Here is a 12,500-nt window from a genome sequence, read left to right on the forward strand (position 1 = left end):
CTCTCTCTCTCCTCTCTCTCTCTCTCTCCTCCTCTCTCTCTCTCTCTCTCATCTCTCCTCTCTCTCTCTCTCTCTCTCTCTCTCAGTACATGTTTCCGTTCTTACATCAATCAATCAATCAGTCGGTCAGTCAGTCAGTCAGTCAGTCAGTCAGTCAGTCAGTCAGCCAGTCAAACACCTCACCTGATACACCTTCCACTACACATTTCATCAATTTATCTATCTATCTATCTACCTGTCAGTAAGATGTCAGTCAGTCAGTCACCAGTCTATCAATCTATCTATCTATCTATCTATCTACACCTCACCTAACACCTCCCCGTATCCCTCAGGTGATAGACCTCCTGTGATGGTAACGAGCTGGAGCAAAACGTTACCCTCGACTATGTGCTGAATAGTAACGGGACGGCGACGTGCAAGCTGTGTGGGGAACTGCTGCCGTCGCGAAACCACTGGTACCGCCACAAGTACAAGACGCACGCCACGGCCCTCTACCGCTGGCGACGACTGCGGGTGTGGTGTACAAGAGTAAGAAGGGATACGAAACGCACATGGAGGTCAAACATGCAAAGTGAGTGGGTGAAGTTTTTTTTGGGGGGGAGTTGTGAGGCGGAATGCTTGGATCAGAATAGCTTGAGTAAAGAGCCTTATTTAGATTTCCGAGTGAAGAGAAGCTGTGTTGAGTTAAAATAGCATAGCAGTCTAAGAGCTAAAGAGTTGACAAATTACAGGAAGAGTTAAGATAAATAGAAGAATGTTAAGATTAAATCTGAGAGTTGAGATTGAAGCCAAAAGTAGTCGATTTGTTAAAGCTAACCTGACAAAGAGCTGAGCAAAGAACACAGAACAGAGTTAATTAAAAGCAACAACCAACCACACACACACACACACACACACACACACACACACACACACACACACACACACATCAAACAAACAGAACCCTTTAAAACTAAAACCTGCCTTTCTCCTTCTCTCCCACTCACCTATCCACCCTTCCACCTTTCACCCACACACCCCATCACCCTTCACCACCACCATCACCACCTCCTGCAGGGTGAAGCCATCGTGCGGGGAGCGGCCCAGGAAGAGGGATTGGCAGACGGTGAACAAGTCGATGGAGGAGGCCAAGAGACAGCAGGAGGAAGCCATGGTGAGTGCCATCATCGCCAGAGTAAAGCTGGAGTGTGCCATGGAGGGCGAGGACTGCTCCAGACGAGGCTACCAGAAGCACTGAGACCAACCCCACCACCACCACCATCACCACTACCACCACTCCGACCAACGCACGGTGAAGGGAGAAGCGGAGAAGCAAGAGTACAACGAGGAGGAGGAAAAAGAGTGTGAAGAGGCTCAGTACACGTGATATGAAAAGACATGGAAGGAAAACTGCGCATCTTCGGAAAATGAAAAGAAAAAATAGGAAGGAAATAAAGGAAAAGGCTAAGATGAAAACTTAACAGCTTCTCCCATACCACATCCAGTTGTATAATAAGAGAAATGGGAGTGACATACGAAACTTAAGGACAGAAGTACGTGTCGTAAAAATTAAAATAGTAATGAAGATGGAGTGAACTTATATTTATGTACAGTAAATATGAAAAAAAAAGAAGGAAAGCGTAACAGAAAATGAAGAATAGAAGCATAAAAGAAAAAGATGCGTGCAAATGAAAGATGAAAAAGAAGAAAAAAGTGATCATTAGTGTCAAAGAAGAGCAGAAAGAGAGTAATGAAAAGGAGTGAATGAATGGAAAAGATGAAAAAATGAATAAACGAAAATATGAACACGAAAATTTAGGAAAAAAAACTCATGATAAATAAAATGAACACGTAAAGTGAGAAAATCAGAAATGAAAGAGAAGGAGGAGGAGGAGGAGGAAGAGGAGGATATAGGAGGAGAAGGAGATGGAGAAGAAGTAGGAGGAAGAAGAAGAAGAAGAAGAAGAAGAAGAAGAAGAAGAAGAGGAGGAGGAGGAGGAGAAGGACCACAGCGCGGAGTGATAAACCAGAGGCCGACAAATCATAATATAGTGTACATACTGAAGTAGAGATAAGTGTGTGTGTATGCGTGTGTATGTGTGTGTGTGTGTGTGTGTGTGTGTGTGTGTGTGTGTGTGTGTGTGTGTGTGTGTGTGTGTGTGTGTGTGTGATGGTCGGGGTGTAGGAAGAGGAACGTAGGAGTGACACAAGTGGTGATATAAAACTGTGTATAATGAACAATACTAAGTGGAGGATGGAAGTTCTGTACACAACGCTTAAGCACTTCATGATAACAGGCAGCACGAGACGATAACAAGACCACAAACAGAACAGGAAACAATCAGCACAAAGAGAAGAGCAAAAAAAAACAAACAAACAAGGGAACAGAGCGTTGCAGAACAAATTAAGAAGAAAACGGCAAAACGGAGCAATTTCATTAAACTCAAAGCAAAAAAAAAAAATATATATATACACGAGGTGCTGCCCTTCCTTAACAATAACAATAATAATAATGATAATGCCAATAACAACAATGATAATAGGTCCAAAAATCATCCAATAACTCAAAAACAGCAGACATAGTTACCAAGCAGCGAGGTTTTCTTTCTCACTCTCACAAGGAGGAGGAAAGACACCACACAGCGAGACAGCGAGACAGAACAGCCTAAGCCCAAGCCAAACACATGCATAATGAACTCCGAACAGAAGAAGTCAAAGGAGGAAACATAAGGAAAGAGAAAGACTGGAAAAAAGAACGCACCTCATAATTAAAAGGCAGTTATCTTATGAAACAATGAGTGATCGCGTGAATGAAGCAAGGAGGAGGAAGAGCAACAGACCTAAACAACGAATAGTAAGGCGAGTTACAACGTGGCATCACCTCTCGCCCTCCCTCCCACAGCCGTGAGACGCTCAGAGGGAGGAAGGCGGGGAGGCGACACTGCGCAGCCCGCCCTCTACAGGATTCCTCCCGCGCACACCACCACAACAGGACACGCCAATGCAGCAAGACCACATGAACTCCACAGAAACCATAAGAACGATCTCCGTACACTGCTGCCCTGACGAACACAGCAGTGACGTGCAGACCATGCCTGACCCAATACAGCGGGTCACACGTCGCCGTTAGCACGCGCCACAGCAGCAGTAGTTTGTTACTCGGCGACTCCCACAAGACCAAAGCAAGACAACAACAGTGTCACTATATTCACCACAGGGCTTTTTTTGTTTCCTCTCTCCAAATCCTCAGGGCTTTCCTCTCTGTCCTGTCCTATCCTGAAGAAAGATGAAGCGATAGAGACAAACGTCGAGAGGCAGCGCACGGTACAAGGCAGCCAACTGAGCAGTATTTCCTCAAGTATCACTCCAGCGCGTGGGCTCAACCCCAGGTGTTTGTACTAATTACCGGTAACCTGTTTAGCGATAAGGGAACTGCCCCGCCGCCATAATAATACCTCAGACACTAGTGAAAGGCTCGCAGTGGCGTAAGTAGTGTAGGTTGGGGCGCCACACCCCGAGGCGCGCCCAAGCCTCGCCAGCCCCGGACCAGCTGCTGCCGCGGTGCCGGCACGTGTGTGTGTCTGTGTGTGCTCGCGTGTCGCACCCCAGCCTGCCCCGAGTCCCGCGAGGCTCACAGTGGGCGAGAAAGAAGGGCGGTGTGGCTGAACTGAAGGCAGCAGCAGCAGCAGCAGCAGCAGGCTGGCGGGGTGACGCTGACGGGGCGCCCCGACCCCGACGAACCGACAAACTGTAGCTCTACTGAACATTATATAAACTCTGGTGCTCCTCATGTCCAATTTCTTATTAACGACTACCCCGTTTACTATACAAAACATGGTCAAACCTTTTTCTCGGTAGAATAGAAGAAATTTCCAGGTTTTTCATCATCCATTTTAGGTGATAACATATATATATTTTTCCCGCTTGCTGTGACTGTGTGTTCAAGAATATTGTGCGTTTCTTCATCTCGATGTGTTAAAAGATCATTGTCATGGCAAAACAAACCCCTTTCGGGAGATTCTCTTATCGAATAACATTTATTTAGGGTTAAGGTGATCCACGTGACTCGAGTGGTCGGTCTTTGGTTTCCTTCTCGTCCCCGGGTGGCCGCGCCTCGGGTGCAGTTTGTACATCAACGAATTCTCATTAACATTTTGTATTCTCGCGAGTATACATATATACACATAGGTTTTTTGCCCCATTTATAATAGCTATCAACATTATTAACTTTTAAACAACTTTTTGGCTTCACGACTAACTTTGAAAGGTTATATATAAATAATACTAATGCTAATGATAGTAATAATATAATTATTATTAATGGTAAGTGGCGGTGGGCGGTGCGTGTCTATCTGTGATGAGCGCCCTCCGCGGACCGCGAGTGATAGTGATCTCAATACCAAAGACGCCCTAAAATTATCCTTTTTTATCATTATATATACAAACGATTATTGCAGAGTGTATATACGTTATTATAGGTATTGATAGAGAGTACCAAGCCCTCAGTTCAAAGGTGAAGGTTCAAATTACGTTGGTATATTTGTTTTAGCTTCTAATGAGAATAGTTTTTATATATGTATATTATATAATATTATGATGACGAGTTGCGACACTACGTAAGTTTTCTCCTGATTCTGCTGTTTACGCTTCACACACACACACACACACACACACACACACACACACACACACACACACACACGAGGACGGAGCTCATTTATCCCTTACTTCTACTATTATTACTATTACTGCCAATAATTACATATATTAAAAGATACTTTTAATAATATCTTTTTAATTCTACACTTCTACCATTAGAACACTATTACTAAAACATCTACTACTACTACTACTACTACTACTACCTCAAGCACTGTTAATTCCAGCACTCTCACCACCACCACCACCACCATCGCGTCTCGCTGAGCATCAGGTCTATAGACACACCCTCAGAAGTTCCCGGTCCCTTACGCCTGCCTCGCGTCCCTGCTTTCCTTCCAACACTCTCCTAATACACACCTCGCCGCCGCCGCCGCCGCCGCCGCCCCCTTCACGCGCGTCTCCAAAGCAATGTACAAGAAACAGTCAATGTATTCGCGTTCATTATCAGGGAATCTAATTTAGCTGTATGGGTTTCGCGTTCTTTGCCAGTAACTATCGTGGGAATGTTTAATAAGAATCCGAATCGTGACCACAAAATACTGGCATCCGTATTTTTTTGTTCACATACGTGTCACTTCATAAAGAAAATGTGCTATCCGAATATTTTCAAATCTTATGGACAAGATCTCTGCCGATTTATGATAATGATTCAAATCTGCTAGTTTTACGATAAATTGAAATGATAAATACGAGTAGCTACACTGCCTTCCATATAGTCCTGCTCACTCCAGTTACGTATTAAAACCTCAGAAACTACCTAATTAAGATGCTATAACTCATGAATCGCTACCTATTCAACCTTCACCTCGCAGTAAGATTATTACTCTACCCTACATTAACATTCTCCACCACGTGCTCTGAGGCTAATGAGACGGAGGTGAGCGCAGAGACAACGTGCAGTAATAGCGTGTACCTCCAACTTTACTTTCCCATATCACAAAGCGGTATTTAGTTAACAAGCCTCTCATTATCATTCTAGCAACAACAGTGTGGGTAGGCAGAAGGCAGGCAGGCTCGCTCCCCTCACCACAAGACAGTTTTCCTGCTTCCTGATGCTTGGCAGTACCTCCACACACAACACACACACACACACACACACACACACACACACACACACACACACACACACGTTCACGGGTCATGTACTTCCAGGAGGAACTAAGGAAGTATCTCAACAGATCACTATACTCTCCTCCTCCTCCTCCTCCTCCTCCTCCTCCTCCTCCTCCTCCTCACAAAACACACCAGCACACATGAACACACTCGCCTCAGCAGTGCCGGGATGGGCGATGAAGCATTGCAGCTCAGTGAAAACAAAGTTACAGCTGGTAATTGTCATAATCTTACGAAAATTGTCGATCTCTGGGCGAGGAAGACATTAGTATTTCACTGGTACTGGTGTAACTTAAATTACTTACTGGTCTACCTCTGGTTTGTACTGGTCCATTTTAAATTCCTGAAGCGTGTCGTAAACTTCTTAATTATCTACAGAATCATCAGGAATCCGTGAATAAACTAGATGACAATGGATACTCTGTGTGATGTAAAGATCTGCAAAGCGATACGCCCAGCCAATCTCTGAGGGACGAGTGAACAACAGCTACACACATTCTTCTCCATCCCAACGCGAGTGTCAGGGAGGAAAGCAGCCCGCTGATGTTGAACCGTAGATGAAAACTCTCGAATTCACTCTTGTAGTCTTTTTATTTTCATCTACCGTCAGTCTTGTAAAAATAAAATCTGGTATTATAATTTTGTAATTCAATAAAGCTAATATAATGTTAAATACACGAATTAGGTGTCAGCGGCGCCTCTCCCTGCCACGTATTTTCTCTCTCTCTCTCTCTCTCTCTCTCTCTCTCTCTCTCTCTCTCTCTCTCTCTCTCTCTCTCTCTCTCTCTCTCTCTCTCTCTCTCTCTCTTTCCTCGTCTGTTGCCATACGCTTGGTACAAATGAGTTCTCGATAGACTTGTTTAATCAATGGTGGAGTAAAAAAAAATAAATAAAACGCCGGGTAACAAATTATTATTATCATAGTATTGCATCATATTTTGGAGTGTGTGTATTGTAAGCCTCAAGTATGTGTGCGAGAGAGAGAGAGAGAGAGAGAGAGAGAGAGAGAGAGAGAGAGAGAGAGAGAGAGAGAGAGAGAGAGAGAGAGAGAGATAGAGATAGAGATAGAGATAGAGATAGAGATAGAGATAGAGAGAGAGAGAGAGAGAGAGAGAGAGAGAGAGAGAGAGGCAAGATGTCAGTCCTGTGTTTGTTTGGTGTGAATGTTGTTTACCTTGCCGCGCTCTTTGTTGTTATTCGTTTCACCGCCGCCAGACAGACAGACAGACCCACACCTGTGTTATTTCCATGAATTGCTGAGTGTTCGTACTACATTAATGTGTTCATGTACGTATGTAGGCTATATGTATGCATCCTCGCGACATACACGACTACTACTACTACTACTACCACTACTACTACCACTACTACTGTTACTGCTCCTCTACATTGCCGTACATGCTTACATACATGCAGCAAAGTCAAGCCCTTGTAATGTATATTTTATAACTATTATGTTGTTTCCCTTGAGTTGTTCGCGACTCGGTTGTTTGCGATGCATGTGTAAAATGTATACAAATCTGTCTCTCCTTCCCTCCTGAGTTTCGACGAGTGATAAGGAAGATGGGGAGACAAGAGCAGGGACTCCCGGTGACCGACCCGTCTCGCCGCAGGTTTGTGACACGATACAATCAGACGAAGCTTTAATTCACCGCGGCGAGACCTGCGCGTCCAGAGACAGGGTCAGTCAGGTCAGGGAGTGGTCAGTCACTTCTAGTCCCATTCAGTACCTTTGTTTTTCCTTTTCTGTCGAATCAAAATCTTACGTAAGAATCGTGTTTGTTATAAGCGTTACTCAGCTGGTGTGACCGGCGTTACTGTTAAGCGCGGGTGGCGGCGAGACGGCAGGGCGCTGGTGGCGTGTGCTGTGTACTGTCCCCAGGCCCGCCACGCCCCCAGCCACGCCTCGCCCCCCCCGCTGTTCATACCTCATGTTTTCTTGGCACCTCACAGCGAAGGCACCATCATGCCCTCACACCATCATGCCCTTCACACCATCATGCCCCTCACAGCCTCTCCTCCTCCAGCACTTCATGCTCCTCAGCCTCACACTCAAAATTCTTGCCCCAATACAGCTTTTTCATGTCCTCAGCGGCACCACCACCACCACCACCACCATCAGCTTCATTCATTCACCTACTTCATTCTCACATCCTCTGTGCATTGTATTTTCTTCCTGCGTTTTTTTTTTTTTTCTGTTTAGAATAATGAATAATAATGAAATTGAGTGATTAGAACCTTTTTTTCTATTCACTTACAGGAGACAGGAACTAAACGGTTACCTAATTCTGCGATCCCCCCCACCCCTTCCCCTCGCCACTATAAAGTTCTAACTAAGTCAGCTGCCCTTACGATATAAAAGCAAAAACAGTGGTTGAACGAATCTAAATAAAAAAAAACATAAAAAAAGGTGGTGACGAGGATCAACCATTCCCTCAGAGGATTGGTATCTAGTTAGTTGTAATCTCTGGTTTACCCTTTTTGCATACGTACAAGTTTTCTGAAGTTAAGACACGCAAGATAAAGTATTACGGCCCCGCTATTGTCACTGAAGGTTTGAATTATGAGGAGACAGTAACGATCATTAAGGAGCCTAGTGGCTGTTAGCATCAAATTAGAATCCAAGTTATGTGTTCATGTACGATTAGGATCTTAATTACCCAGGGAGTACTCAAGTCCATCTGGTTGTTCGAAAGCCGGTTTTCTTCACCCGCTCGTCCAGTTTTCAGTCGTTAGTCTTCCCCGCCACGAGCCTCAACCTCCCTCGCTCCCAAATCCCTTCCGCTTGTTCAGAAATTTCCCTTTCCGCCTCCCCGCATCAGCTGTTCCCCCTTCCCTCGTACTTACCGCGTCAAGATTCGTCTTTTCTACATTCGCTTCACTGCCCTCACCTGTCCCTAGTCCCCCTCCGCTAGCAAAGTCGGTCCCTTCCCACACTCGCTCTCCACTAGCTCGGTAGTTCAGTAGTCTACCTTTTTTCCGCCATTTAACCCTTAATAAACCTTCTCCACACGGCCTTCTGTTACAGTCTATCATTTGTTAATACTGATCAGTGCTCGATGAATGCGACACATACACGACAAGCAATTAGGAGCCGAGGTCTGAGTGCGCAGTAATGCAACACTCCTCGCTGAGCCTAACAAGAACCATCAAATGCGCTAATTTTCCAAGTACCTGCTCAATTGACCTCGAATTAGCCCCAAGAAGCAACCAGCACCAGTACTCACCTCTGAGAAGTGCTCAGGAACACCCCAGCAAGCGCCACGCAGCACAGGAGGGCCAGGCACACGCGGGGAGGCGGAGGAAGGTGGTTACGTGACACCCTCAGCATCGGCAGCCACTCACACCTCTCTCTAGCACACACTCGTCCCTTCTCACGCCTACTGTTATTCTTAGAGTGCTGGATTCTTGTATACTGAGGCACGAGTATCCGGAAAGCCCCAAAAGTCACACTAATACAAGAGATAAGTGTAGCACAGAATTAGATCACCACTTCACCACGCGACCCGCCAGCCAAATAGCCCACCGGCTGGTACCCTCCTCTGCCGTAATCTCGGACCCACATCATCGTACCGCATGTCAGTCATCTTTTAACGTTCCTGAATTATGTTCGCCGATTCCAGTACGCGTTAATTATTCACTCGAACTGTACAATAATAAAACAGTAAGGATATTGCTAAAAAGAAGCCCAGATTTACCTTCCTGAGATACATACGAGCTAGTGCAGATTACCCAATTATCACAGGACGCCGCTGCCTCAAGATGATTATCAAGTCTCCAGTAAGAATCCTTATTGCAACATGAACAAACTGAAAAACAAGGACAGAAAATAAAAAAATAAATAAATAAAAAAAAACCAGGGCACTGTTCTGAGTTTGCCACGACAATCAGCTTAAGTGACATGGGTAAATTAGTTCAGCAAGATGACGCAGTTCTCCTTATTCCGCTGCATAGTGACTCCACCGCGTTACTTCGTGTTGACTCTTCGCTATCATATTCTGAAACACTTCTGCGCCGCACCTCCACTACATTCAAAAGTCTCTAGATGATGCTACCCGAGTATTTAAGAACGTTTTTATGGTTCTCCTGAAAGATTAACAAGATTTCTAGATTACTAACAGAGGAAACACTCTTTAGAACCCGACTAATCATCTCAGTGGCCTTTGATAAGTCGTGGTGAAGGGGCAAGGCGTCTCAGAATACCTACCTTCCTCTCTACATCTGTTCACGCTCCCATCACGCACACTTCAGGTCCCTAGTGATCTTAATGCACAGACGCACACACATAATCATCATCGGTGCCGCTTGAATGTAGTAAGCATGAGGACAAAAATACCTATCACGTCATTTGTAAACTATGATATACTTCTATTACCATTATTATTACTGTTATTACTTCTAGGGTTCATTCTACTGCTTACTTGTTTTCTTTCTTCTCTTCACCTGATTCCTTACTTAAAAGCTGCTACTACTACTACTACTACTACTACTACTACTGTTACACTTGTTTCATTAGTTAACTTGTTTCCTTCCTCTTTATACCCCAATTATACTACTACTACTACTACTACTACTACTAATCTTATACTTGTTTTATTATTTCCTGTATAGAAATGTACTTGTTTTCACCTCTCCCTCGCCCACAGGACTTCTTAATGGCTGACGCACCGCTTAACACTCACACACTCATTGAACCCCCTCACTCATTCACTTCACTCACTCCCTCTCCCTCGCCAGATCTCCCGGTGTCCTGAGCGCATGGGGTAAAACTAAATAAATAAATAAATAAATAAATAAATAAATAAATAAATAAATAAATAAACTCGCGTTACGTAACAATGAAGGACGTACCTGTGAGTGGCGACACCTGAGTACACGCGGCTCAGGTGTGTGTGTGTGTGTGTGTGTGTGTGTGTGTGTGTGTGTGTGTGTGTGTGTGTGTGTGTGTGTGTGTGTGTGTGTGTGTGTGTCGCCACGAGGGACGCTTGTGCTTGTTTGTCTCTTTGTTGGTGTGACGCCATCCCTCCCCCACCTCCAGTCTGTGAGAGGGGAGGGGGGGAAGGGGGGGACTCGGCAACAGCAGCAGCAGCAAAAGCCGAGTTCAGAAAATAAATAAATTAAGAAAAATAAAAATAAATAAAAGTAAAAAAAAGGTACCACTGTTGTATAATATTGATATAATCCTATTGACTGATTCGCCTATTGTCATATTTATATTTCGTCATCCGTCGTGTTTTATGAAGGTATTATATTATTGACACTTTGTATAATATCACGTTGTTATTTTTCACCTTTTTTTTCCCGTCTCTGGTGAATAGATGAATAAAATAGTCGATATTTTTTTTTTTTTTCGGGGGCAAGTGTTTGTGTTGTTGTCTTTTCTTACTTTTTTTTTCAGATTGTTGTTGTTTTCTAATCGTCCATTCTCATTTCACTCATTCGACGATTTCAAGAATCAAACGCCATTCCATTCATTCATCTCAAATTTTTTGGTCTCCTTCTGTCTCCCTCCCTCCCTCCCTCCCTCCCTCCCTCCCTCCCATATCCATTCACTCACTCACTCACTCACTCATTCACTCACTCACTATTTTATTTTCTGTCCCTACCGTCCTCTCCCTCCTTCACACTCACTCTATTTCAACTCCTCGCTGAAAAACAACAGAAGCGAATCTGCCAACCAGTCAGTTAAGAGTAAAAAAAAAAAAAAAAAAATGGGTAAAAACAACACACACACTCACACACGCACATACAATAGTTTTCCAGGCTTGTCAGGAAAGAGAGCGAGAAAAAAAATGAAAAACAAAAGGCAAACAAACCACATAACAGTGACACACAAACACACACAAACAAACAAACAAACAAACAAACTCTCACACTGACACGTCTACTATGTGACATCCTTATTTTTTTCTCCCTTTGTTTTTTTTTTTCTTTTTTTCACTTCGATCTGGGAAAAAAATAACAATAAAAAGATGTATAAGTGTGTTCCTCATTTTGAAAAACGTGTTTGTGTTATGTCATCTCCTCCCACAACCCTCACAACACACACACACCTTTCCCTGGATCATTACCTCACCTTCTTCCTCCTCCAACCCTTCCCTTCCCTCCCTTCTCTCCATCCCCCCGTCCCTCCCTCCCTCCCTCCCTCCCTGCCCTAGTCCTACGCCTCATAAGGAAGGGCAAAGGCAGGTTAATATATTATAGCGTGTCTCGCCAAGTCAGATTTTTTCTATTCTACTCTATGTGACGAATACTCAATAAATAAACTCTGGAAATATGCTTCTGTGTGTCTGTCTACGTGTCTCCTTCCTTCCTGTGCTTGCCCTGTGTATTAGTATTAGAATGAAGAGGTTACTTAAGAGGGCTACGAGACGGATGAATAAAAGGCCCACTGAGGTGACAGTCTCTAAAGGAAAGGCAAAAATTGAAATATGTATCTCGAAACTTCCCTCTTGAAAAAATGTAAGTTATACGTAGAGGGAAATACAGAAGCAGGCAGGGAGTTCCGGCGTTGACCAGTAAAAGGGATGAAAGATTGTGATGTGGACAGATGAGGGATGAGAGGATGGGATGCTAAGTGGATATAAGTAGGCATGTTCTATAGAGAGACTACTAAGTGTAGGTGTGATGAATCCTTGCAGTTTCCCACGTTTTCTTATGATTATGTTCTTAACAAACTAAATCACATTCATAAACGAGATAAGTAAAACTGGTTCACAAAATGTTATACATGAGTGGAATATACT

At 44.0% G+C, this 12,500-nt stretch overlaps 2 long non-coding RNA genes across 2 annotated transcripts in view; one reads left to right on the plus strand and one right to left on the minus strand.

Moving 5' to 3' along the window:
• The window catches only part of LOC135100076 (uncharacterized), a 27,562-nt gene that overhangs the window by 7,264 nt on the left and 7,798 nt on the right, over positions 1 to 12,500 (minus strand). The window lies entirely within an intron of this gene.
• On the plus strand, positions 225 to 12,033 carry LOC135100075 (uncharacterized). The gene is made up of 2 exons (XR_010268520.1): positions 225 to 571; positions 1,057 to 12,033. It is a non-coding gene; the product is annotated as an uncharacterized LOC135100075 (long non-coding RNA).

The sequence above is a fragment of the Scylla paramamosain genome, chromosome 4, assembly GCF_035594125.1.
Source record: "Scylla paramamosain isolate STU-SP2022 chromosome 4, ASM3559412v1, whole genome shotgun sequence".
In the NCBI taxonomy this organism is placed as follows: Eukaryota; Metazoa; Arthropoda; class Malacostraca; order Decapoda; family Portunidae; genus Scylla; species Scylla paramamosain.